Source organism: Sturnira hondurensis, unplaced genomic scaffold (assembly GCF_014824575.4).
Source record: "Sturnira hondurensis isolate 20B ecotype Veracruz unplaced genomic scaffold, ASM1482457v3 Scaffold0014384, whole genome shotgun sequence".
Lineage (NCBI taxonomy): Eukaryota > Metazoa > Chordata > Mammalia > Chiroptera > Phyllostomidae > Sturnira > Sturnira hondurensis.
The window spans coordinates 27,666,778-27,688,456 of NW_028087015.1; the positions used below are offsets into that span (position 1 = coordinate 27,666,778).

Consider the following 21,679-nt stretch of genomic DNA (forward strand, 5'->3'; position numbering starts at 1 on the left):
GAAAAAATTCAACAATGGCATAAAAAGTTAGAACTTTTAAATGTTTATATTAAATTAATATTTTATTCTTACAAAAATGAATGCTAAACCAGCTCGTCACTTATATATGAAATATCTGCTTACTCATTTTCCATCTTTCAAAGATAGAACATTATTTTTAATATTATATTATAGTACCAAGTAATAAACCTCCACCCACATTTATTTTGGTAATCACAGGAAGAAAAAGAATCGGACTGGCTGGGTTCAAATCCCAGCTCTAGACTGGTTGTGTGCACTTGCATATAAAACCTTTAATTTCTCTGTGCCTCAATGTCCTTATCTATAAAAGGAGAACAGCAGTCTTACCTCACTGGGTTGCTGTGCAGATCAAATGAGTTATTATACGGAAAGCGTCAGGTGTGTGTGCCAACATGGCCTCAAATGACTATACCCAACAAGCAACCCACAGCTAGGGGCCTACCCCACCCGACCTGGGCAGCGTTGTACCCAGCAGAGCAGTCAGCCCTGTGGACAGCAGAGTTATGGTGGCTACAGCCAGTCGGGGGAACCTCAGGCTGTGGCCAGAGCACCTACAATGGTTCTTATGTACAGACCCCGAGCAGCTATGCCACTCAGTCCGCTCCGGAGGATAGAGCTCAACCGCTGGCCGTGGCGGTGACCCGAGTTCTCAGTCGTCTTGTGGGCAGCAGTCCTACCCTGGCTGTCTGTGGCCAGCAGCCCGCTCCTAGCAGCACCTCAGGAAGATACAGCAGCAGTTCTCAGTGCAGCCGCCTGGCTGTGGTGGACAGCAGCATAGCTGCAGACAGGGGCAAAGCTCCTGCAGTCCTTCTCAGGGCTGTGGACAGCAGAGCAGGAACAGCAGCAGCAGTGGAGGTGGCAGATGGGGCGGTGGAGGTTACTGTGGCCAAGATCAGTCCCCAGTGAGTGGTGGCAGCAGTAGCGGTGGTTACAGCAATCACGACCCAGTGGTGGTAGTGACAGTGGCTACAGGGGTGGCCAGCAGGAACGTGGGGGATGAGGCCAGGGCTATGATGGTGATTACAATCGCGCAGTGGTGGTGGCTATGAACCCAGAGATCGTGGAGGTGGCCGTGGAGGCAGAGGTGGCATGGGTGGAAGGGATGGTAGTGGCTTCAATGTAATTGGTGGCCCTTGGGAGCAAGAATCCTGACATGACTGCGAACAGTATAATTCCAACAACATCATCTTCATGAAAGGCCTGGGCGAGAACATTACAATTGAGCCTGTGGCTGGTTGCACCAAGCAGGTTGGTATCATTAAGACAAACACGAAAATAGGACAGCCCGAGATTCATTGTACACAGACAGGGAAACAGGCAAGCTGAAGGGAGAGGCCGCGGTATCCTTTGGCGACTCACCTTCTGCTAACGCAGCTATTGACTGGTTTGATGATAAAGAATTATCTGGCAATCCTATCAAAGCCGTATTTGCTAGTTGGCGAGCAGATTCCAATCGGGCAGTGGCAATGGTCGTGGAGGCTGAGGGCAAGGAGAGCCCATGGGCCATGGAGGCTGTGGAGGTGGTGGCGTCTAGGGAGGACTCCCCAATGGAAGTGGTGGTCGGGGGGGACCGCAGCAAGCTGGGGACTGGATGTGTCCTAATCCTGCATGTGAGAACATGAACTTCCCTTGAAGGAATGAATGCAACCAGTGGAAGGCCCCTCAACCAGATGGCCCAGGAAGGGCACTGGGAGGCTCTCAAATGTGCAGGTAACTAAGGCGATGATCATCATGGTGGCAGAGGGGGCTATGGTTGGGGTAGCTACTGAGGCTGAGGCAGGGACCGTGGGGGTTTCTGAGGGGCCCGGGGTGGCGAGGACAGAGGTGGCTTTGGGCCTGGCAAGATGGGTGACCACAAATGGGAATGGGGGGGAGGCCATGTTAGCCTGCCTCCTAAGGTTCCACAACAGCTTTTCTTTTGTACCCAGTGTTGCCCCCCATTATTTTGTGACCTTTCAGTTCCTGATCATACATAGGTTTTCTGCACTGGACTATGTAATTGTGACCATATATCTGTTTTCCATTAAAAACCATCATTTTAGTTAAGAAAAGAAAGAAAACAAAAGAAAAAGAACACATCAGACATTTCCTACTGGATAATAACAGTATGTGTTAGTTATTGTTATAGTTTTTATTATCAGCAGCACTATGAGGGGTCTTCCTCACTTGCCCAACCACGCCTCTGCTGCAGAATTGAAAAGCTGTGCTTAAAACTTAGAGTTAGACAGTTCAGGGAAGTACAAACAGTTATTTTGAAATATTTAGATACATTTTTTAAAGTCAATTAAGTTTTGTTTTTTCTGTTAGGACATGTGAAGCCTTCTTTTAATAGACAGGGTTTGCGTTCTGTGATTCACTCTTAATTTGGAGAAAGCTGTTTAAAATTTTAGAGAGAAATTTTAAATATTTAACATTTAATTTAAACATTAAACATTCCAACTGCGCAGTGAGAAAAAAATAGAATTGTCTTACAATCTTCCACAATTTTTAGCCATTTATAAAAAAGACCCTGCTTCCTAGCTTCTTCAGAGTGAAAACAGCCTTTGATATTTCTTAACATTCTTATGTTAAAAGATTGATAATAAAAACTATGTATCACTAAAAATAACTGAAAAGGATCCTATTACCTTTTGAATAAATTACTTATTTTGAAACTGAGCCTGCTGGAATAAACAAGACTCCTACACGGGAGTTCTGACTATGCCCCTCAACTTGAGTAAGTCACTTACAATAGTTGTGCTGTAGTTTCCTCATTTAAAAGGGACATAGACTAGGGGGTTTCTGTACAATTATCTGATCCTGTAGCAGTGACTCCCATCAACCTACTTTCAGTAGCACAGCTAAAAAACACGGAACCGTATTGACAACGTTGAACTTTATCTGAGCTCTGTGCTCTCTGAAAGCAGAAATGGTTGAGAAATCACCCCAGTTAACTGCACAAGCTCACCCTGCTCACAGATACCCCAAGGGAAGACCCGTCTCCTTCCTGGTGACTCTCCTGGGACTCACTGGTGACTCCCTTGTTTGCCTGCTCTGTGAAACCCAGGACCGTCTCCTTCTCTGTGGGCAGACACTTCTCATCAATGAGCATCTTCCCTGTTGCAGTAACTGAATAGAATCACCTCCTTAATTGTGTAGGGCATTTTGTCTTTCACAGTATTATTAAATTCCAAGGCTAAATTTCCAAAATGGGAAGACAGAGCAGGGGAGGCTACCCTAAAAAACAATACTCAAGTCAAGGTGAACTTTACAAGGACAGCTTACTATAATTGTTCCATGAGCTTTTTAAGTGCAGAAATATGGATGACGGTGTGGAAATAATGTACAAATGAAGTTCTGATTCTTTTTTCTCTAGGTTTGGGTTGCTTTGCAAAGGGGACGTCAGGGAGGAATTTCCTAAGTAAAACTCACTTCCGTTCCCATTGCACTTGAAAGGGATTTCACTTAGAAAGTCTTTGTGATCTGAAAGTCCCTGGGGTTCTTTTGTGTTGCGCAAGATGGCACGCTGACAGCCTTGCCCGTGGCTGGTGTGGATGGACAGCTCCTCCTGGAGGGGGTGGCTACGGGTCGAAAGGTACTTTGGCCAGGAACGGACGGGCCTGAAGGGGGACAGAGAGCTGGATCCCTGGACAGTGTGCTGCTCCGTTGGTGCTTCCCGTGGGGCAGAAATTAGCATTAACCATGATACTCAGGATGTAACAGGAAGGAATGCAGAGAAACCAGTGGCCCAACTGGAGCAGTTTAAGACTCTGAAAGTGAATGTTTTCCCATAAAAGGGAAACTTGTTAAGAGAAGGGAGTAATTTAATCTCACTTGCGTGCTCACTGACCTAGGGGATTTATGGCACAATTCTGCAATATACTTTTCTGTTTTCAGAAATAAAATTCTAGGCAAAGTCATTTAAAGAAACACTTTCTATACCTAAAGTATTGTGCCCGTCCTTCGCAAGGCCCAGTATTCCCATTGAAAGGATTTTTCATTCTAGTTCCGAAACCTGATTTCACTACCTTCATTGTGCATTTCCAATGGAGCCTATAAAGAGAAAACAATTCATATGGCGATACGAAGCGATTTCTTAATGGTGTTTTGATTCATCTGTTGCTAATACTCTTCCGATATTGCCAATAGCATCCCCAAAGCCTCAGTACTTTTTCGGCATCAACCTTTCACCATCCCTGTTCTCTCCAGCTCACCACCACCCGATTCTACTCAGCAGCACAAGGAAGCAGTGGGAGAGGCCTAGAAGTTGCAGGGCACGACTAGATCTAAATTCCACACCCAGCGGTGCCACTTAGTGGTTATGTGACTTTGGGAGACCTAAACCTCAACTTCCTAATTTTAAAATAGAAACAATAACAGCACCAACCTCATACAGTTTCTGTGAGAATTCAATGAGAAAATATACATGCAATGTGCCTGTAACGCTGGAAACACTCAGTAAGTGCCAGCTGTTATTACCCTATATTGCCTGAAATTGCTGGTTTATCATTTTGTATGAAAGTATCTTTGCCTCTCTCACAAGATTGTAACTGCCAGGAAAGTGGAAAGCCACTTAGTTTTTATTAGTTCCTAAATTAATTTTAAACAGGTGTAAAATTCTCTCATTATCTGTATAGTGCTATGAACTGCGCTGAGTGCCAGTCATCAGCTCCCCCACCCACTGATTGTGCATGAGCACAGGTGCACCCACACACACAGGCCGGTCAAATTCCCCCCCTTTAGCAACCATAGTTATCTTACATTAGCCTGTTTCTTCATAGGATTCTATTATGTAACAGTGTTATAAAGGTATCTAAGGACATAAGAGGTTTACACTAGGATTTTCAGTTAAATGAATACGTCTAGTCTGAAACAGATGACACATACTACAATCCTCTTTAAAGTGACCCTTTTTCCCCTTCTTAGAAAGTAGAAGATAATATTTTCTAAAATCTCTCCATGGAAATTGAAGAGAATTAAATAACCAGTGTGTAGATTATGTGAGATAATATTATGAAAATAACATTACAATGTTCATGGTAGGCACAGCATGTTTCATATGACAAATCAGCAAAATGATTTCAGGTGGTTACAGAAAGTCTCACTTAAATGGACTGTTATTTACTCAGTTGTGGGAAAAATCTATTGTGTTGGAGATTTTAAAAGAGTTTCTAAAAAGAATTGCCTTGTGGTAGCATAAAAGAAAACGCCATGGCCATTTATAGCCTCACTAGTTAAGCAAGCCAAGACCTAAAACCAAACTGTGCCCTTCATTTGAAATTCAATAGTACCCTCCATTACCAGTCTGATTAAAGAGTAGTTCTTAACAAGGCAGGAATTCTAGAACCTTGAATTTGCATGTGCCAACTTCACATTTATAGAACTGAGTTGCTAAACATGAAGTGTTTTTCTAATGAGCTGATTATGCATCTCTAGAGGGGGAAAAAGCCACAAAGGAGAAAAAGATGAGAGAAATGGGAAAGAAAACTCCAAAATCAAAAGTATGCACCATTTTTCTCCCTTTCTCCTCTGCATCAAAGACAGACACAGTCCTTGAGGCTATATACATCAGGGTAAGAGTCACAGCCCAAAAATGCAGAATTGAACAGTTTCAGAAAAAACAGGTACAAGTTCAGCTAAGAATGAGAAGTATATACATGCTAGCATATTGCCTCATCAAGAAAAATGAATTAGAAAAAAGGCATTATTTAAGAAATTCTTAAAAAGGATAAGAAAGAAGTTCACTAAATATGAAAATGGAGAATTTTGTTTCACGGAGAGCTAAAAACCTATCAGGTTGAAGTAGATAATCAGATTAATATGTTAAAATATAAGAAAACAGCAGAATAGAGAACAATGATTCGTAAGAAGTCATAATGACCTAGATCTCAAGATCTAGAATTTGAGCTCTCCTAATGAAAAAATTCCCCATGAAGATACTACTTAAGCAGAAGTGGTAACATAGAAGTAACTCTCTATGGGAGAATTCAAAGTCAGAAAATAATTCTTAGATATCTAAGCATCACCAAAGGGCTCACAGAGACCAGTACCAAACTCTTCATGGTCATGTGACACAGAGTCACATAAAGTAATACTCAAATGTCCCATGTGCATTTTAAACTTTCTTGACATCTGAAGAGCCAGAAAAATCTCAGTATCTTATGAAGAAAAAGACAATAAAGCCCTGGTGGTGGGCTCAGTTGGCTGGAGCAGCATCCCATAACTGAAAGCCTGCAAGTTCAATTCCCAGGCAGGGCAGGTGCCTAGGCTGCAGGTTTGGTCCCCAGTCCCAGCCTGAGCGGCCCCTGGTCCAGCTGTGTGTGATCTCGGGTCTGGATATGTATGGGAGGCAACCAATGGATGCTTCTCTCTCACATCAATGTTTCTTTCTCTCCATTCCTCTTTCTCTAAAAGAGCAATGAAAAAAGTCACCTCCGGTGAGGATAAAAACAAAAAGGACAATTAATAGATACCAATACTAAGGTAACAAAGACCTGGGATTATCAAAGACTTAAGGTAACCATCATGCTTGAACAAATATGAGGGAACCCCTTTGAAACAAATAGAAAGATAGAAAGTCTCAGCAGAGAAACAGAAGATATAAACAGGGTCCGAATGGAGATTTTAGGAGGGAAAAATACATTACTATAACCAAAAATTTTTCAAGTCACTAAATGGTCTCAGTAAGCAGAATGGAGATGACAATGGAAAAGAACCACTGAATTTGAGGACAGATGAATAGAAATTATGCAGTCTGAAAAACATAGAGAATAAAACTGAAGAAAAAATGAACAGACTATCAGGAGACTATGTGACAATATGAAAACATCTAATATTCATGTATTCAATGTCCTAGAATGAGGAGAAACAGTGTAGTACATAAAAATATTTTAAGAAATAATGGCTAACAACTCTCCAAATTTGGCAAAAAGACATAAACTTCCATTTTCTAGAAATTCAGTGAATCCCAAACAAGAGAAACTCAAAGAATCCCATACCAGCCACATCACAATCAGACTAATGAAAATAATAAAAACCTTTCAGAGATACTCAGAACTGAATGACAACACATGCTGAAATACACGTGAGTTGGCTAAAACATTTTAGAGGAAAATTTATAGCTGTTGTTGACTCTAGGCCTTGTTTAAATTCTCTGGAGAATGTTGATTTTTTTCATTTTTATATTTTCAGTTAGGCAATCAACTGTAATATGCATTCTATTCAGGATTTTTACCTTCAGGGGGAGAGGTGGGGTAAAGTGTGCTCACTCCATCTTGACCAAAATCAAAACCTTGATCTTATTACCCCCAAATTAAAAATCTGTTTGGTAAGAGGCACCACACAGACAAAAGTAATAGGTAGCTAACAGAGTGGAAGGAGATTCTTTTAATATCTAAAACCAACAAGTGGATTAGCATATAAAATGTACAGAGCAATTTTGCTCCTATCCCAGGGAAATGAAAAGGGAAGAAAGAAAGGGGACGGGAGGAATAGAAGGGTGGAAGGGAGTGAGGAGAAGGGTGAATATGAACGCTCCCCCCATGCTCAATAAGTATTTTTTGTATTTTTATAAATGTGTAATCAATAATGAAACTTTCCTAATAATGGCAAACTATGAACAAGTTGTACGCAAGAAAATATATCTATTTAATGTGTCCAGAATCCATTTCGAGAACTGCCAAGACGAGCTTATCTTACGAACAGTTGTTGGAGGCCTGGAGTCATTTTTCTTGAGTGTCTGACCATTCTGGGTTCCAGTTACTCACACTCATGTCTGTCGCATAAACACAGGGCTCGGTCTTCCAACGGAACTAATGCGCAAGAAATTCTTAGAAAACTAATACAGATGGTACCTCATGCCACGTTATTGCACCGCAATATTTACAGTTTTTAAGAACGATAGTGTTATTAGTAAGTTTAGAACAGAGGAAGGTCATTCTGTCCCAAGGATTGAGCAAGGATTCTGAGGATGTCAAATAGATTATTGCTCAGTGACTGACTTCCTGGTAACCAGCAGTAGCAAAAGAGCTACGTCTTGGTAAGGACTCGCTGAGTGCCACACACAGGCGAAGCACTTTATTTAAGCGCTTGCATTATTTAGCCCTTACATACCATCCCTGTGGGAGAGGCACTGTTCCTACCCCATCCGACCCATGAGAAGGAAAGCCTGGGGAGATTAAATAGCCCAAGGCTGAGACAGGATTCGAAGGCGGCCAATGTGACTACAAAGCCTGTATGTTTATCTATTACGCAGAGAGGAATAACACAACTCCCCTTTTCTACTTTCTACCAAGAAATGCTTCTTCTTAGAAAAAAATCTAAAGCTCATCTTCTTGTTTGTTTTTTTTCCCTTCTGTTTTGCTAATGATGTACAATTAATTGTAATACATTCTTATTGCATAAGGATGCCAAGCTGGTCAGCTCTACTTCTGCTCATTAAGCAGTTGAGTTTCTCTAGAAACTCATTCCTCTACGTGCCATACCCTGTGATTAGAAAATCTGCTTTTAAATGTTCATTAGCTAAATCTATCAGTCGAGGCTGTGGATAGATGGAAGCAGACCGAAATCCACCCTAGAGGGTATGGGCCTAGCAGTTCCGGACTGAGCAATTGGGGTCCCGCTACCCACCACCACCTTCTAGGCAAAATTCTAGAGGCCATGGTTTGGTGATAAGGGAACGGAGTCTTTATTCAAAAGCTCCACAGTTTTGGAAGAATGGCAGGTTTCTGCCTCAGAGGTGGTCCCCTCTAGAACACGCAGAGTAGAATAATTGGCACCCTCTGCCAGGCCAGCCGAATCCTAGGCTGTGCCCACAGTTCCTTCCCCTACAAAATACCTTCCATTGGGAAACGCAGGCCCCTGCAGCATGGTCACCCAGGGATCCTCGAGGAAGAAAGCCAGAGAGCCTGAGCCAGCTGCCCCAGAGCCCTCCTCTTACTTCCGATCTTCTTGTCCACGATTCTGTGTGCTCCGGGGGCATTCAGTTTTCTCAGCCAATCCCATCCGAGACTGTTTGCCACTGCCTCCTCCTTCAGCCCCTCCCTGCTTCTCCCCAGCGATCTGATCAGACCTCTCTGTCTCAAGATGAAGTTCAGTTAAATGTATATGTCTTACTCTGCACCAGCACTATAAAAGTATTCTGTTTACCTTGATCTTCCTCTATTCCTTTTTACACTTGCCAGCCATACACAATCTCTTTTCCCCCAGCTTTGGGGAACTCTTAGGTAGGTCACTATATACTTTTACTAGAAGAACATTTTGGTGAGATATTTACCTGATTTCTCTTGTAAAATGCATGTGAATATCTGCTAGTAAAGAGCTACACTTAAATGTAGAGAAACCTGTAGAGAATCTCATTATCAGAGATCACTAGTCTGTTTTCTATCCCTTTAGTAGAAAAAGGCTGTTTACTATTACCCTGAAAAATAATTAAAATTCTGATGTTCCAAGATGACTACATCTTTTTTATGACTTGCAGCTTTTCATAGTTAGGCGTAAAACTTCATACCTCCAAGTTGTTTCAAAGTTCTATGCGAGATAACACTTTTTAGTCCTTTATTTAGTGTTTTCTATCCTAGCATGCTTTTTGTTACATTTTTGGCTAAGATGTTTAATTATGGAAATGTCAGTGCTAGAAGACTGTGGGGTAGTAGGCCTAGCTCCCTTCTCACCCCTTTTTTTAAAAGATTTTATTTATTTATCTTTAGAGGAGAAGGGAAGGAGAGAGGGAGAGAAATATCAATGTATGGTTGCCTCTCATGTGTCCCCTGCCGGGAACTGACCTGCAACCCAGGCATGTGCTCTGACTGGGAATCGAACTGCGATCCTCTGGTTCACAGGCCTGCATTCAATCCACTGAGCTATACCAGCCAGGTTCACCCCTTTTTTTGGAAATTAGTCCTCCCACCCACATATAAAGAATACAAAGGCCGCCATGTTTTTAAAGACCCTAACCTCTTGGCTATGGTGGATATTTTTCACCAGTGAGTCATTTATTCAAGCTGAGCATCAGAGACTTCCCCAGGATTTTTCAATTTGGTCCAAGAAAGTGTGTGAGTTAGCCTTCATGGTGGTGGGAACTGTAAAAAGTGAACTAAAGACAGTGGGCGACTTCACCTGCTGTCCCAGGGAGCACATTGTAGTCAGTAGAGAAGATGAAGCTGGTCCACAGACATCAGAGGAAACAAAGTTCAGGCTATGCCTAATCCCAGCTTCATTCTTACCACTCCCACATTCCTGTTCTGCAGTTTCTAACTTGCTGATTTTGCTCACCATCAACTCTCTAAAATCAAACACAGAGCCCAGCAAGGAGAACATGACAGATCAGATAAACAGACAGAGAGACCCATCTACATTTGTGTCTGTATTTATGTCTGTATCTGCAGGAGTGGGCAAAAGGAGGTTTACAGTTGCAAGTGTGCAAAACAGAGAGTTTATTCTTCTATTATTATTTATTCTTACGTTAAATATTTTTCCATATGAACAACTGTAAACTTACTTTTGCCCACCCATGTATACACATCTGTTGAATTACATGAGTTGCCCCCAATAATCCCAAAAATTCCCTTTTTAACCTAAAACTTCTTCCACAATAACCTAAAACAATTACTGTAAAAGTCAATTAGCCATCTCTTTTATGTTTCTAAGTAGAAAGAAAAGAATGAGACTATCAGAGTTCTCTAGAAAATTTATATGTCAAATTATATGGTATTTTAAGTCAAAGCATGCAATAAAGAGTACTGAGTCCAAGAGCATGTGGATGGCTATCACCAGCAACGCCCTAACCTCAGTGCTTCCAGTTACGGAGGCCATGCTGGGAACTCTACTTAGTGGCCTGTAACGGCAAGACAGACATCCCTCCTTCCAGAAGCCAATAATTCGCAGCACTTGGCAACAATGAAAACATGGTCTGTTATTGCATGGATTTAGATCAAATTGTGCTCCCCAAAGACTATACAATGCAAGTCAGGCTAGGTTGTAAAGAACCCGGTGAATCATTCAACAAATATTAAGCTCTGGCCATGTACCAGGAACTGAGGCAGGCACGAGAAATATATCGGTGTGCAAGAATACCAAAATCCCTGCCCTCGTGTAGCTTACATCCTAGTGGGCAGACAGACAATAAGCAATAAACGTGTAATTATAGTTCATGAAAGTGCCAAAGAAACCTGTTGGAGAGTGGCATGCTGTAGACTGGATGGTCAGGCAAGACCTCTCTGAAATGTGGGCACTAAAGCAAAAGCCTGAAGAATGACAAAGAGCGAGCCATGTTAAGAGAGGAAATGAAGTGCGAAGGCCCTGAGCTGGGAAAAGCTTGAGGGGCTCTAGCCAGTGTGGTGAGCAAGGGGCGAAGTGACTGGAGGGGTGAGCAAAGGCCACATCTGGCAGGGCTGTCGAGGCCAACACGGAAGTAAAGGGTTGTCTCGGCCGGGAAAAAGTTTTATTTTCTGTGCTGTGTGATACCCTTGGAAGATTTTTAGCACTTTGGCTTTAGAATGGATAATGGATTCAGGAGAGGGCAGAGAGACACTGTGCTAGCCTGTGAGAGCTGCTGTAACAAAATGCTGAGTACAGACTAGGTGGCTTATAAACAATAGAAAATGTATTGCTCACAGTTGTAGAGGCCGGGAAGTCCAAGATCAGGGTGCTATGGTTGCCTTCTGGTGAGGACCCCCTTCCTGGCTCATAGTCAGTGCCTTTTCAGTGTGTCCTCACATGATGGAAGGGGCGAGTGAGCTCTCAGGAACCTCTTTTATAAGGCACTAATGCCATTCAGTGAGGGTCCCACCCTCCTGATTAAAGTACCTCCCCAAAGCCCCACCCCCTAATGCCATCACTCTGGTGGGTGAGAATTTCAGCATATGAATCTGGGAGGGACACAAACATTCAGTTCACAGCAGGTACGGAGAATGGAGGAGGGGAGGATAGTTAGAAGTGTGGCTAGCCTGGGTGAGAGATGACAGTGGCTTGTGCTGGGATGTTGACAGGGGAGAACAGAAAAAAGTTGATGGATTAGAGATATGCTGTGGGTGTAGAACTCAGGAGTCTCTGTACTCCAGGAGTAGACTGACTGCCTAGCCCAGGAATTCCCAAACCTTGCTAGCTCGCCAACAGAAGCACCTAGGGAGCTACCAAACCAGATTACTGAGTCCCATCCGAAAGCTTAGGGTTAGCACTCCAGGGTAGAGCTCAGGAGTCTGAACGCTCCACGAGCCTTGTGATACAAGGCCAGGCTTGGAAAACAACATGAATTTTTGCCATCATTCCAGGCTGGCTTTATTCCCACACTCCAGATGTTTTGGGCTGTCTCCTCACATAGCCAGCCGGCACGTTGTTAAGAGCACAGACTAATCTCAAAGCAGTAATAATACAACAGGAAGCAGCAACTGTGTCCCAGATTCTGGCTCCTTCAAACAGGTCCGAGCCCCACAGCCAGTCTAACCTCAAACAGCAGGAGCCCTTGGGGAAATGAGCTCTCCTACTGAACTGACTCTCTAACCTTGTTTCGGGTACTTAACTTGGCTAAGAAAGTTTTCTAAAAGTGCTGTGGTTTTATCTTTTTCTAAAAGGCAACAGAGTAGGCCTACGTGACTCTCTGATCACTGGAGTCCTTCTGAGCTTCAGGGTTACCTTCGTCATCGTAGTCTGGAGCTGGAGTTGGAGAGTTGAATTGGCCCGAAACAGCAGGCTTCCAAAGGCAGGCCTAGGGGCGGGGGCTTTCGCGCCCCTCACTCCCTAGGACCTCCAGTAACAGCCACCCACCCGCACCCGAGCAAGCCAGCACAAATGTATAGAAATATATATTACACACTCTACACACACACACCACATAACATAATAGTGCTTTGCGCCTCCCAAAGGAGAGAGAGCTGGAAGCCACTCTGAATGAGCAGGGTTGCATTTGGAATAAGCGTGCATTCTAAATAGAGGAACCCCCCGGTCCCTCCTTTTGCTACTGCCTTTTATGGAATCTCTTTTATGGAAATTCTGGAACCATCACTGGTCCCAACGAGGATCTGATACCCGTCCAAGTCCTTTTCCATATATACTGGTATAAGCTTGAAATTCTACTAGATTTCATCTAGTTCAGCCTTAGATGAATAAAGACTAGATATACCTCCCACCTGAAACAACCAAGAACCAGGAAAATATAAGAAAAAAAACAGCTTTTTTCAAGACACTGAACATCACACAGCTTAAGAAAGTTGAGCTCTGAGAGGTGGGGGAAAAGGTGAGAGCTAACAGTTGCCCTGGGTTACTGACTTAAAAAAGCTTCCAGGTTGTGGTGCAGGAAGGAGGTGATGTAAGAGGTTGGTTGTGGTGATGGTTTCATTGGTGTACACATATGAAAAAAAAGTGTATCAAGTTGTGTGCTTTAAATAGTGCAGTTTATTGTGTGTAAATTATACCTCAAAAAAAAAAGCTGTTAAAACAAAATTCTGTTAACAGAGCCTTCCTTGCACTTCTGGCTTTGATGCCTGTGAAAATGGAAATACCACGGAAGAGGGACCAGTTTAAATTTGTGCTATTAAGTTATCACACTGTGGTGTCAATAAAAGCTCAAGAGCAGGACTTTACAGGGAGAGCAAGCACGCCTACCAGGGAAGGCTAGCGAGGATTGCACAGAGAAGGGAGAAAGAGCACAGAATGGGGAAATGCAACTGAACTTTACAAGTACGTTGTCAGCTAGCAACAGCAGGGGTGGTTTTGCTAGAAATGTGTGGTGCTGTGTTTCGGTTGCCGCAATAATGGGGAACATTACTGGCATTTAGTGGACAAAAGAGCCCACTACTGCCCAGTAGTAGACAAGAGCCAGAAATTTCAAGTGCCAAAGTGTGGGGGACTGTTCTACACAATAAGGAATGGTCCCACACAGAATGCCAATAGCACCCCACTGAGAAACCCTAGTGGAAGGAATTCGGTTATACAGGCCGTTGGTCCCCGCCCCAGTACCTGCATCACACAGGGGCTTGGTGTGCACTCTGGGCTACCTCCGGTTCACAGTGCACAACAGAACACTTACCAGTCAAGCCTGTCTCAGCCAGTAAGTGTTTCTGATGTTTTGGCTTCAAATATAATCGAACCTCCAAAGCCTTGAGAACCCTGACAGGAACACAGAGACCATTTTTAAAAGCTAACTCCTTAAACTCTAAAAATGTTTAAGAAAGTTATTTACTGTAATCATCTTCCACCAATTTTCTTACCCAGAATAGCTGCTTGTAAAGTTAAAATTCTGTAAAGCATCTCTGAATGGTGCGTTCCTAGGAGCAAAAAGAATCTTCCTAAACCCAAAAATAACTTTTGGTGAGAAAGGACATTATAATAATGAAATTTAGATTTACAAGAGGCCTTGTAGATCATCTTGATAAAACAGCAAGAGAAGGTGAGAGAGAGAGAAAGTGCAGTGGACAAAGCCCACGTTCCTGCACAGCGTGGTGCCCCACAGGCCTGTGAGAACGCCCCACTGGAGTCCACTTTTCCTTTACAACACTTTGCAGTGTTTTCCTAACTCGGCTCTTTCCTCCTGCCGTGACCTGTCTTTCCAGGCCCCAACCACCGGGGGGTTAATTTCCCCATGCCTGTGTACCTCTTGCCTCACAGCCCTCACAATCGCATGCTCCCCTCCTCCTTCTAATGTCCAATACTTGAAGTGTGTAATACAATCATACTTTGAGTTATGAAGCTCAGGAAACTCCTTTTTAAATTTATATGTGGGCTTCTTTCCCACTGTACAGACTGAAATTTTAGCTGCCAGATGAACGCCACCAGATGAGGACCTCGCACTTACCCTGTCTAAACCAGCCCCGGACTTGATCCCTCCTGACACCTTGTTTCTCTGAAAGGCGTCACCTCAGAGTCACCTGAGCTTGAAACCACAGTGGTGTCTCCCCCTCCTCTCTCATGTTTAATCAATGACAGTCTTGTGGATTCTGCCTCTGAAGTATCGCTCCCATCTATTCCCTTTTTCTTTATTTCTACTACCACTAGCCCAATTTGATTCCCATTACTTCCCAGCGATCTTTGATCTCTCCCTGCTTCCATCCATTTCAAGCACAACTGTCAGATTATTCTCTGTGATAGTGATTTTTATCATATTCTCCCACTCAAAACTTCTGATAGTTTTTCTAATAACTTATGAAGTGACATGTAAAATCTTCACCTGGATTTTTAAGACCCTCCAAGATGTGGGCCCAATTTTACTCTCTAACTTTATATCAAGTTATGATGTTGTATTTTTAAATCACACTAGACTGCTGACCTTTCCTAATAAATAGTCTATGTTTTTTCTGCCTCATTCTTAGCTCCTACTATTCTCTCCCCCTCCATTTGCTATATTCTTCACCAGCTGTCATCTGGCATCTTGACTTCTCCCCAGAATGGAATATGAACCTTCCCCTCTTTAAATCTCTTTGAAAATTACCCAAACTCATTCGTGACATGCAACATGTATACTTTCTATTATCTTTATTTATGCAAACATCATGTATCCTGGTAAGGATCAGCTTCTCAAAGATAGGAACTATGCTTTACTTATCTTTGTATTCATCACACAGAACCAGAGCTCAATAATTTCTTTTTTTTTTTAAGATTTTATTTATTTATCTTTAGAGGGGGAGGAGAGAGGGAGAGAAACATCAATGTACGGTTGCCTTTCGCGCATCCCCTGCTGGGAGTTGGCCTGCAGGGAATTAGCCTGCAACCCAGGCATGTGCCCTGACTGGGAATTGAACCGTGATCCTCTGGTTCACAGGCCTCTGCTCAATCCACTGAGCTACGCCAGCCAGGGCTAATAATTTCTTTTAATTTTTAAGTATATTTTATTGATTATGCTATTACAGTTTGTCCCATTTTTTCTCCCCTTTATTCCCCTCTGCCTGCACCACCCCTCCCACCAACATTCTCCCCCCCTTAGTTCATGTCCCTGAGTCATACATATAAGTTCTTTGGCTTCTCCATTTTCTATACTATTTTAACTTTCCCCCATCTATTTTGTACCTACTATTTATGCTTCTTATTCCCTGTACCTTTTCCCCCATTCTCCCCACTAATAACCCTCCATGAGGTCCCTATTTCTGTGATTCTGTTCCTGTTTTATTTGTTTGTTTTATTTTTATTTTTTTAGGTTCAGTCATTGATAGTTGTGAGTTTGTTGTCATTTTACATTCCATAGTTTTGATCATCTTCTTTTTCTTAGCTAAGTCCCTTTAACATTTCATATAGTAAGGGCTTGGTGATGATGAACTCCTTGAACTTGACCTTATCTGAGAAGCACTTTATCTGCCCTTCCATTCTAAATGAAAGCTTTGCTGGATAGAGCAATCTTGGATGTAGGTCTTTGGATTTCATGACTTGGAATACTTCTTTCCAGCCCCTTCTTGCCTGGGAGGGGGAGAAGGTACAGAGAATAAGTAGCATAGATGGTAGGTAGAAAATAGATAGGGGGGAGGGCAAGAATAGTATGGGAAATACAGAATCTAAAGAACTTGAGACACGTGGACATAAACTAAAGGGGGGAATGATGGGGGTATGCAAGGTGGAGGGGAATGAAGGGGGAATAGGACAACTGTAATGGCATAATCAATAAAATACATGTAAAAAAGAAAAGAGGAAAAGAGTGTCAGTTCTTCTCATTATGTGAGCATTTTGTTTATTTGCAAGGATAAATAATAGTCTCTAATAAGTATGTAGTAAGCAATCTAGTAATAGTACCTACTAAGTATCTAATGCAAAATCTTGTGTACTTTCACTGAGTTCGACCCACCCCCTTTTGAACTGCTCTGCCTAACTCTCGTCTCTGACTCCTGTGGGTCTGAGAGAAGCTCAAGGCACCTCTGTGCTTAGGAGAAAGAACCTTCTCACACCAGAGGACCACAGGCGATGCCAGATGGGATGGCACCTGTGGAAAGAGGGAGGGTGCAGGCCACGAAGGCTTGCTCTGGTCTGGGCCTAAGAGGTCAGGGTAGCCCCCCTGAAGTCTGGTGCAGCGCATCAGAATTGAACAGCACCTGGGGGTATGAGGCAGAAGGTCTGGTGCTGTACAAAAGTGTTCTTCAGGAAGCCGCAACTGCGGGTGACTGCTGCAGGGACCAAGATGTGGTGGTCACCTCTCATTTTGTCTTCCCAGCACCTTCCTTTTTGCAGGAACTGTCTCTTCCTACAGTTACCACAGGTGCCCCCATCTTTTAAAAAAAGAGACTGCTCCTTCCATGAAACTAATGGTGATTAAGTTTCAGCGCCCCTCACTTGTATGAGTTCCCTCCAAAGTCTTAGGAGAGGCCCTAACCATTTGTTTACATGGTCAAATGTTCTTATAAAATGTGCAAAGGAAAGACATTTCAATCACAGTCATTTAAGACCACAGCCTCTTCCCACTTCAGTTTTCCTTTGGTTTCACTTCCCCTCTTGGGGAGTAACCACAGGCACTCGATATTTGTGATTTCTGCAGCCCGCAGCCCAGGTTTCTTCGGAGTGCTGCAGTCATGTGTGCGGTGTTTTAACTCTTTCTTAAAGAGGGCTCTGTGCATTCAATGAGTTCTAGTCCCCACAAAACCTGGCTCCATCCCCGCACCTGCCCTAGTCATAGATGAATAATCTACGGGTGCTGCTGACCCAAATTGGTCCAATCAATGTCTCACCCTAGGCTCATGACATGTGGACCTGAGAGGCAGAGCTAGGGGTCTTTGAAGCTGGTAGGACCCTGGAAGGTCCCCTACAGGCCCTGGAACAGGCCCCTGATTTCTGATATCCTCCTATCTGGCTCTTCTGTTCCCCTTTGATTCACTAAGACATTTCAAAATCCTTCCAATGAATTCCCTTTGGCACTAAGATAGGCAGAATCAGTTTCGCTGGGGTTTTTTTCCTACTTGCAAGCTAAGAACCTTTACTGATGCATAGTGTTTAAGACCCCAGTCATCAAAGACACTTCTAATAGTAGGCATTTCACAAATACAGGTACTAAATGTGATAGACTTTATGCTTTAGATTACTGCTGGAATTAAGTAGAACATAGCACATGTGGCCCAGAGGTCAAACAGGTTCCAGCCTATCTCTTGCTTCAAGACCACTTATTACAGAATTTCTGGGACGTGAACCCCAGGTGTCTTGTGCGTACAGCAATACCTCATCCAGGGAACAAGCTGCTTAGAGGAGGACTAGCAACATAGAGCACATTGCTGATGACAGTTTACTGGAAAGGAGGGAGAGATCACAGGCTTCTCCATGTGGAAGCAGTGTTACCTGAGCAACAAGCCGTACCTAGGTTTAAGTTGTCTCAAACTTAATCTCATCCACGTTCAATACCCAACTTGCACTTGCTCTTTTTTTGCGAGATCATTAAAAGTTTGGGACAAAACAACTGCAGTGTCAGTGTCCCTGCCTCTCTTTATAATAAATAGCTTTAAATTTTTATTTGTAACAATGGTGTGGAGAACGTTAGGTTCATCTGTGCGCTCCACCGAGAAATGAAGTATGACTCGAGGTCTGTTTCTGCAGTGAGTGGAATGTCTGGTCTCCTGGGCGCCAACACCCAGAAGCTGGCAGGTGTGTGGCAGCAGTGACAAGGGAGCCTGAGCAGAGAAAGCGGACAGAAGAAGTGTCTGCCGGTGCATTGTCTAGTGTGCACATGGCAGTTTACACTCTTTTTCAGCACCTGACACATGGAGTCCTTCAGCCACGTAGCACAATGTGCATCTGATGGCGTGTTCAGTAGTGCTGGTCCGCTGAGAAACACTCTCGGAAGTGACACTACAGAGAGAATGCGCCTGCTTTCTTAGCTGCGGGAGGTTTGATGATATTTTTCAAATCCTGTCTCCCTGGGGAAGAGTGCCAAGCTTAAGTAGAAATTGTCCACTACGGCTGAGCCACATATCAGTGCCTTGTTCTTTTAGTTCCACCCCCACCTCAGTGGTTTTAGAGAATGTCTATGTTTTAGGTTTCAAATAAAAGTCATACACACACACAAACTGTGGTTCCGTTCACATTTCATTAAATTATTAGTTTGCATTCTGGATTAGTCTATTTCACTTTCTGGCAATTTTTCCAAATGTGCCACTAAATCCTTGAAGGTCTTCTTTCTGATTCTAGAGCTCCAGTGATCCATTTGGTAGTCACTAGCCACCTGTGGCTATTTAAATTTAAATTTAATTAAATTAAAATTCAGTTAGTAACACTAGGCACATCTCGTGTTCAATGGCCAGAGGTAACTGATTGCCCCTGTATATTAAACATAATTTGACTAGATATGTATAGAACAACTTCATCACTGCAGAAAGTCCTATTGGATAGTGCTGTTCTAGAATGTGCCTGAAAGTAAGGGGTTAATAATTCATTAACGAACTCCCAATTCATTCTGGAGTTTTAGCTACTCATACCATTCACCACTGTCCCTCTGCTCCCATTAGCACCATTCATTTAGAATTTAATAATCACCCTCTTTCATCTAAACCTGAAAAGCGCAATTCAAAGTGTCAACTGTGTCCCATACAAGCACATGAGCATGCTGCAGAGAAAAGCCTCTTTTTCTCCAGAAGATTTGGGCCTAATTAGGAATCCTGGTAAAAGGATAATGAAACTAAGAATTTTTATGATAAATTATTTGTGATTTTGAGCTTCCTTTGTTAAGATGATCCAGTTATTTGGAGCATAAGCACCTTTGCCAGAGTCAGGACTAACAGTTATCAGTATTTGAATGCTCCAGTGTTGATTCATGCTGCCACTCCAGGCATGATGTCACCGTCATTCACATTAAAGACCTAGGTAATGACTGCCTTGGTCAAGTGGTTGGTCACACAGGTTTCGGCCTATGTCTTGCTCCAGGACCGCCTATTACAGAATGTCCAGTGAGCCACAGGGGTCATCTGTATACAGCAGTCCCTAACCCAGGGAGCAGGCGACCTGGAGGAGAACAGGAAGCACCTCGAGCATGTCACTGTTGGCATGTTGGAGAGGGGGCGTGTGCTTTATCCTCTTACATGTGCTGTGTGTGACTCCTGGTGACAGTGGCAGTTTTGTGTTTTCAAAAGTCCTTGTGTAAGAGGGCCAGACAGTGCCTTTGGAGATGAAAGTAGAAACCAGGTGGGGAGAGGCGTGATTCTATGAATAGCCATGTCCATGAACACCCAACAAGTTTTTTGAAAAACTTCACTGCTTTTAACACAATTTGCAAAATTCCTAGGAATATCAAATTTCATAAAATTTCTTCCTGTGATTGGCTTCTTTAATGTGTTTCTGTCTTATACATGTTGGGAGGGGAAAAAGGCCAAAAATAATTACGCTTGTGGACAAGGATAAATATGCACTTAAGACAACCAACACCAGTTAGATATCCTAATTAGTGTGACAAGAGACCTGGGGAGCACCCAGGGATTTAATAAGTCAACTCATTCGAACAACTTCTACAAACAGCAAACATTTGCCATGCCAGGGATGGTCAGTGTGGAAAAGTGCTCGTCTGTGAGTATACAGACATTGCACAATTCTCTCGCACTTTGTACCTGTTCAGTACTGAAGAGGCTGTGAGTCTGCCTTGGAGTGGAGTCTAGAGAGGAGGAAATGGGCTCAGCGCGGTGGTCTGGCCACACTGGGTAGATGCCCGAAACGGAAGGGCCTCTATGCCATAGCCACCTTGGACCTCCTTCTTCCCTTCTCCTCTGCACTGCAGCTGAGATCTCACTGCTTTCCTACGGAGTGCCCAGCCCTGCCTGCCTTGCGTCCTGGAATACACCAAGCCTGTGAAGATAATCGCAGACATCAGAAAACTGAGGCTCACAAAGGTTAAGTGACTTGCAGAGGGTCACACAGCCAGGAAAGGTGAGAGCAGGGTTTCACATCCGGACTTAGCTCAGTCCAAAGTCCACGCTCTTTTCTCTGCTTTTTACCAACTACTAAATATGGGGATCCATGCCCTAAAGGGTTCCTTTATGTACATGTATCTTTCATATACATGTATGTGAAAGAAGACCATGAAAGGAAACAGTATAATGTTGAACTGCACACTTTTTTTTAAATCCATTCATCTTTGCTTTAAAAACGAATTCACTAGAAACATTTAGGCCAAGCCCCAAATATGAAACAAGAGCAGCGCAGCTCTGGCTGAGCCAGGTGAGCGGCGAGAGCCCTGACTCCTCACCCTCCCCATCCAGCTATCGAATTTCTAGCCCCTTAAGTACAGCAAGAAAATCACCTGTATCCATTGTGGAGCTCCCTAAACACAAAATCTGGAGGTGATTTTTAAAATTCTTTTTATGTAGGTGTGTATCATCATTCTTGCACAAACAGATTCCCAACAAATACCTTTGAGTGAACACTGTTAATAACCACAATTATCAGGGCAGGACCTCGTGGCTTCCCTTGCTGGTGAGAAGGTCCACAGGGAAGGCTGCCGGGAGTTCTCCCCGAGCCAGGGGCACAGTCTTTTTGGTCACCCCTGCCCTTCCTCACTAGGTTTTTTTATTAACGTCTGTGGTGTTAATAAGATTGTTAAAATCAAACAAGAACCGACTAAATGGAATCCAAATTCTAATTCATTTTTTAAAAACCAGTATTTAGTGAACACTCATCTTTCTCTCTTTTTCTTTCTTCTTCTCTTCCCTATTCTTCCCTCCCTCCCTCATTTCTTTCCATCCTTTTCTTTCTTCCCTCCCTTTGTACATATCTGATTCATGGCAAACTGTGCCCTGGC

The 21,679-nt window shown here is 43.2% G+C and overlaps 1 pseudogene; it reads left to right on the forward strand.

The window, feature by feature from the left end:
• The first annotated feature begins 413 nt into the window (after window positions 1-413).
• LOC118998859 (RNA-binding protein FUS-like) lies at window positions 414-12,739 on the forward strand (annotated as a pseudogene).
• The last annotated feature ends 8,940 nt before the right edge of the window (window positions 12,740-21,679 follow it).